Raw genomic sequence first — 7,500 nt, 5'->3', positions numbered from 1 at the left:
TAATTGTCCGGGTAAGGTTTAACAGTGTTTTGTCCATATTTTATACAGCCACAAGCTTTCACTAAAAACTTGCAAGTAAGAGAAACAGCAGAACAAGTCATTTGTAGGAAAGAAAATTCAAATTTTGAGAGTAAAAGCAGCATTTCTAAGATAAGTCACGCTCCGAATGAACTGTCATTTAAGGTATTTAAGAAAACATTGCCTTGAGAGCATTTTGTTTAGTTTGTAGGCAATCAGCTAAGCGCCACCTGGTGTTTGTTAAGACACTTGGACTTACTGGTTCAGCCTATACTGGAACAGCTAAACCGTTAAGACACAAAATAAAATAAAATATAAAATAAACGAGAAAGGCAGGAGTTTATCAAACATGAATGTTAGGGAAGTGACGAAACACAGTTAATAAGTATTATGCAGTTTCAAAGAAAAGTGTTTCCACATTGAAAGCGTTTTTCTTATGAGATTTTTCTGATGAATTTTAAAATTCTGTTTGCATCATCGGGGAGTGGATCTAATAGCCTTCCAGTTAAGGAAAAGAGTGAAACACTGGTTAACTTTCACTCGAGCACGTGTTCAAAAATGCAATATATTTGGACAAAAGCTGACACTTACTCATCCACTCCCTTGTATTGCATTCGCTTTTGGATGGGAGAAGAAAATCATATGAAAAATCAGAGAAGTATATTATAAGAAGAAAGTTTGCAATATAGGATATTACTATAGTAGATTCACATCAACCGTGCATCTAATGTCAAGGCCAGTCCCTTACGGCGCTCCTGATTGGCTGCTGATAAGCCAATCACGGGGCTGGAAACTTTCAGTCTCTCTCGAGAGTTCACATAAGTCTTTCAAAAGTATCACTCAAGAGAGGTGGAACATACATCCTGCCTATGTGACCTCTCTCGAGGGACTGAGAGTTTCCAGCCCTTTGATTGGCTTATGAACAGCCAATCAGGAGCGTCGTAAGGGACGGGCCTAGACATCAGATGCACAGCTGATGTGAATCTACTAAAGTTTGTTTTAAGAAAGGCTTGTACTCAAGTAATTAGATAATTAGTTTATGTCAATTTTCAATATGAAATGTGTGAGCACTACATATGTAAGAAACAAAATTACCAGAACGCTGGCACTGATGTACAACAAAGACATATAATTCTTATAAATGCATATATCCTCTTTAGTAGACTTGGGCCAGGCTCTTCCATCAACAAAATCTGCAATTATTCTTCTACTTCGTGTTTTTGCTGAAAATTCTTGATTTTCAGTAACTTACAAACACAGATCACTTTATGAATAATTTCTTGTGATCCTTTCATTAGGGCACCAAGTCTGTTATTTGGTTTGTTATATATATATATATATATATATATATATATATATATATATATATATATGTATATATATATATATATATATATACAGCCTACTATTAAATACACACATATATACAGCCACAGATATACAACATATATATATATATTATTACATATATATATATATCATATATATCATATATATATACAATATATATATACTATATATATATATATATATATATATATATCATATATATATCATATATATATATATATATATATATATTATATATATACGGTGTATATATATATATATAAATATACACACACATATATTATATATATATATATATATATATATATATATATATATATATATTGTATGTATATTATATCGTATGTGTGTGCATCTGACATACATTTAACCTTCAACTGCAGAATCGTGGGTGAACTTCAGGTGCAGCAAATTTCCACTGTACCAGCTCCTTACAATAGAAGAAAGTTCATCAACTGCATATTGAATTCACTTACACAGTGCACATTTCATCTTCATCTTTTCTAATATCTCTCTCATACCATCTATCCAGCTCTTTCTTTGTCTTCCTATTAACACTGCCTAATTACATAGCCTGCTTTACATTCCATATTTTATCCATATGAATACACAATCGTTTGGGAAGGTTAATTATCTTAGCATTTCTCACAATCTCACAGATTTGGCTACTATGCAAATAATCCATCTTAACAGCTATAACATTTTTACACATTTATATTCAAGATAAACACATCATTTTCATAGAGAAGAGTTGGATTTTACTTGTTTTCGGTTACCTTCCTTGATTCAACTTATCTGCTAAATTATGCAACCACATCCATTCTTCCAACATTCATATCAAGAATCTTTGCTCCATGTTTCTGGTTTCCATTTACCCTCAACTCGACGTTCAACTTACTACTGACACAAACACTTTCAATCTCTTTCATTAGTTTTTCCAGCTTTTTTTAACTACTCCTTAGCAATCCTATGTCATCTGCAAACATTAACCATTCTACTCATCATGTACAACCAATTTTCTTATCCCATAGCTTTGCACCTTATCTCATTTTTCTTGTCCAGACTTTTTGCCAACTAATATTCTAAAAGACGCTTCACCTCCATCGTAAACATTTTATTTGCTCTCTACAACTTATTTGCTAAAGTATAGATGATATAGAGTTATAGAATCTATACCACGCATTCGAACACCTCTGTAACAAGAGCAATTGTGGCATATATTATTCAGCAACCCGAATATAAAAACATGCAGAACAAATCATTAATAAAAACATAATAAAAATAGATGAATGGACCTCATCTGTAGGCCTTAAAATTCCCAAAGATAAAACTCAAGCTCCACATTGTCTCACTGTCAATTGTATCATACGCTTTTAGGTAGAGCTACCATATATTTCTTTTTTCTTTTACTCTCAAACTTCTCACACTGCTGTTTAATAAACACTTTGACACATACCATCCTCCTCACACAAAGCCACACTGTTCTTACACTTTCATTCCTTGTAGCTTCAGCTATTGTATATGAAAGTACTTTTTAAAAAGGCTACTTGATTCATAAATGCTCCTCTCACCATCGTATGAAGGATAACAGTAAGAGTAATGAGTCAATAACAATTAGAGATCATTTGTCAGACAAATCCATCAACTACCTGGCTGAAAATCTATTTTTCAAGAACAATGTGAATTGTTTCTCGAACACCAATAAATGTGGCATACTTAACTTTCAATCGTAAAACTTCTGTCATATTAAAGTTTGTTCTCCATGAAGTTAATACTTAACTGCCATCAAGGATTCGTCGAATGATTGTGAGGAATTGATATAATAGCACCGAAGAAGACTTGGAGGGGAGTGAAGATGTTCTGGCAGATAGATAAATGTCAGAGTTTTCGAGCTGCTTGGAAATGTAAGAAAATTTTATGAGAAAAATATGATGTTCATAACTGCACGAGTTTTAGTAATCAAAAGCAAGCTTCATAAAAAAGAAAATCATATCGATAGGTGCATGCTCTAAAAAAGATGTCGTATTCTGGGTGTTTTTATCTTTCGACAGATGCAGGTTCTGCTAAATTCAATTGGCACTGGCAAATAAAATTATACATGATAAGCTAGTCATACCAAAAAATCAATTCATTAATCTATATTATATATCTAATCCCTGAAGTCAATTTTCAAGTAAACAAAAGTAAAATGATGAAGAGAATTCAAGTTCTATCAGTTTGTTTGTCTTTCCCGCCTCTCTCTCTTTCTCTCTTGAACTGAAGTGGAATAAATAATAGATGGAATCCAATATTTAATAAGCCTCCATAAAGGGCCGTTTATCGAGGTAAAAATAAAGGACTGCGTTGCATCTCACTGCACTGCGGGACGTTATCTATATACAGGTTTTCATTTTAGTGCAATGAATAAGAAGCAAACACACATATACATAAAGCTAAATGCATATAGAATATAAATATGCAAAAGATTTCACCGATATGGGACTATTCATATAACACCTAATCACGATGACGTATATAATTAAGGATCTTAAATACCGTCTGTTTTATATCATTTACAAAATTTACACGAACATAATGACGAAAGCACGATTACTGAGTTCATGTTTCCTCATGTTGAAACAGATTCAAAAGTAATTCCTAAACATAAAGGATTTAGGGCACAAGCCTTCTTTAAAGCATTGCTTTCCTACATGACTATAGTAAATGCAGAATGTTAGGATTTTTGTTGGATCATTAAAGGAAAAAATTTGCCCATCTAAATGACGCATCTTTACATTGCCTAAGGTCTGCATCTTTACAATGTCTAGGTCTAAGTTAAAAAAAAAAAGTTGACATTAAATGGTTTAATTTGTTTTCATCCTGGTATATAAGGTTTCTTTCCTACATTTGTCTTAGATTGTATTTTTGCCTTTGAATCCTTATTGAATAACATTTCTTGGTTTTTCTAATTTGCAGACTTATCTTTGATATATTTGAAACATTTAAGAGACTCAAATTTTTATTGTTCTTGTTGGCTTCAGGAGAGAAGACAGTTAGGAAAAAGGTTTTTCTATAGCAGAAATATTTTTATAGCATATAGTTTAGCTTATAATTTTAATCAATTGGTTAATTTGTTTATATACAAAATGCAGCTATATTTACGTCGCTAACCATGACTCCAAACTATGACTATTCTTAGCTATTTAAATAGAATGAAATCTATGCATTATGAATTCCTTCAAGTACATGAGATATTGTATATGAAAGGAGTTCAATTTGTTTATGATTTGCAATGGATAGATGTGATGCCATTGTGTCTCCCTCATAATGGATGGTACCTTCAGATGTGTTGAGAGAGAGAGAGAGAGAGAGAGAGAGAGAGAGAGAGAGAGAGAGAGAGAGAGAGAATATTATGCATTTGATACATGAATAATAAAATGTATTATTTTTAAACAACCAACAAATAAACAATGTTCCAGAAATAATGACTGTTATCCTTCGCTACGAATGACTGAAGTCATAATTACAGATACCATTCAGTTCTATGCCACTCAAGTTAGGTTATGAAACCTCAAAGCTACAGAAAAACATTCGATTGATCCATGTAAGAGATACATGAAAGCATACATTTTAGAGAAATAACATAAGTTTCAGCTTTAAAACAGTTTCCATTAAATCTGATGTCTCAGAACTGGAAATCAAACTGAACCATTCTATCTGAAAATTTCATTCAACTTTTTCTAAATTTTTTTGTAATTAAGCCTTTTTTATAATGCAACAGGATGAAGGTTATTCGTTAGTATATAATAACGAAGTATTTTTTATTTCAAGAGGCCGTTTTGTAAATATATTAATTCCTCATTTTTAACGTTAAGAAGTAGTTTTGTCCAATTTCACATTGGAATTTCTAATCTTAAGAAAAAAATTAAAGTATTTTATTCTGGTAGTGCTCACCATCACTGGGTATATGCTAAGGTTTGACTTTTAATGAACCGACATACAAAGTAAACATCTTGAAAAGAGCCCTCAGATATAAGGCTAGTGGAATATAGAGGTGCAACCATAGACCCCAGACTGGGGCCCATTGCCCATTGCACTCCTGATATAAATTGAAAACTAAGAATAACATAAGCCAGAGGAAATGGCATGGCAAGAATATTCACACTCTGGAGAGGAAATAAAAAATATGAGATCAAGACTCCTGTGTTAACCCATGAAATCTCAGAGCTGCCACCAAACCTCTGATCAGGGTAAACTCTTAACAGTATTTACAACATTATCATTACCCTTATGGACATCAACCCAGGATATCATCTTCTTTGTACACAAACCTTGACAAATGACCGGCTCAAAAACGTTAGACAAATCTTAAGGGACGCGACATTAAAGGAACACGAAGGTTATTTTTAGGTACACCATCATTATAAGTCTGTTGGAAATGGGTATATATGTTTTAATTCAAGTGCAATACCTGTAGAGCCAAAGTACACTGGATTTTCTTTCTCAACCATCCCATCCCAAAACCAAAGCCCATTTCGAATTTTTGTCTCAACCATCCTTACCCAAAACCAAAGCCCATTTTGGATCTTTTTTTTTGTCAATAAACCCATCCCAAAACCCAAGCCCATTTTAAGCGTTATACTGAATATCGTGTTTCTACGGAATAATTAAGCAACTAAATACAATGTCTGGAAAACGGTCACCTAATAAGAGTCAAACATCTACTTTCTTTCTGAAGAATATAACTTATTAACAGGGTATTTACATACTTTAAACCCCCTGGAAAGACCAACCACGGCCTAAATTTGTTTAATTCCTCCAAGACAGACATTTTCACCAAGATGCTGGTTAATTAGAGTCTTATGATATAATTTCATTAACAATTAGTTTTGATATCCTGCATATATACTGAATCCATTTTTCTAGGATATAAAGCATCCCAAAGAGTTATCAGGCTTCAGTATATAAAAAGCAAACACTGCTGATATTTTCCTTCCCATGCTTACATAATAGGCACTACATGTTAATGTTTAAGGGATATAACTAAAAATTCGACGAAAGTCCGTGATATCTAGCAATTACTGAGAGTACGGTCAATATCCCTTAACTTCAGACTGATACCTGTATTATAACAAGACAAATCAGTCTTATACTTACATATTTTTGTTAATGTAAATGGAACTAAAGTTTATTAGAATCAGAATTTAAGAAAATAAAAAGTATCAGCCAATTTAAGATATTTGATCTCCAGCTTGAATTTCCATTGCCTCCCAATGGTCGACTCTGAGTAATTAATCCTGTCCTTACTATAGACGGTGCATTACCACAATTGTCCTCAAAGTCTTTAGCTCTAAAATTTCAAAATACATTATCCATGTTCTTTCTGTGATTCTTCTTTTGTTTTTTTTTCTAGCTGTGCAGAAGGTATGAATAAGGTCATACGATGATGTTTATGATCTCAACAGATTAATAGTATGAAAAATATGGCAACTTAAGCAAGTCACCTCTTAAATATATATCCATTTACTTGAAATTTCGTCTCATGATTAACATGAAACTCAAGGGTATCTAAAAATAAGTTCATTTCGCCAAAAATCATGAAAATCAATCTTGCTTGCAGAAGATACATACAATCTAGCAAGTGACTTTCCTCCTAAATATCAAAACTGACTCGTCTATTTCTGAATTCTACATATCTTCCCGAAGAAGAAATCGATGTTAACTCACAAATAAAACCGGGACAAACAAAAGGAAAACAATTCACGTAATAATTGAAGTCTGTATCGGCGAGGATCAGTCAAGACGCGAAGGACATTTTCCTCAGACAGATAAACAGACAGACACACGAGCGCCTTTTCTCGCTTCTCTAAAATCAGCAGAGGCATCAAATCATTATCGAGGAGGTTCATTTCAAAACGACATATCACTGGGAAGAAGTGTTGCCAGATGCTGCAGAACAAGGAAGAAATTTCTGTCCTGACCTGCCTTTATATTTCTCCTTGAAATATGTATTTTAACAACACTTATTACTTTTAATTATTACTTTGTAACGTGGAAGGTGAGAAGGAAACTAACCCCCATACTTAAGTGACTAAAATGACTTCATATTCACTACTGTATAAACATCAGTCACATACTTTTGAAAAACCTGTC

This window comes from Macrobrachium nipponense, chromosome 29, assembly GCF_015104395.2.
Source record: "Macrobrachium nipponense isolate FS-2020 chromosome 29, ASM1510439v2, whole genome shotgun sequence".
In the NCBI taxonomy this organism is placed as follows: Eukaryota; Metazoa; Arthropoda; class Malacostraca; order Decapoda; family Palaemonidae; genus Macrobrachium; species Macrobrachium nipponense.
This window is presented reverse-complemented; position numbering follows the sequence as displayed.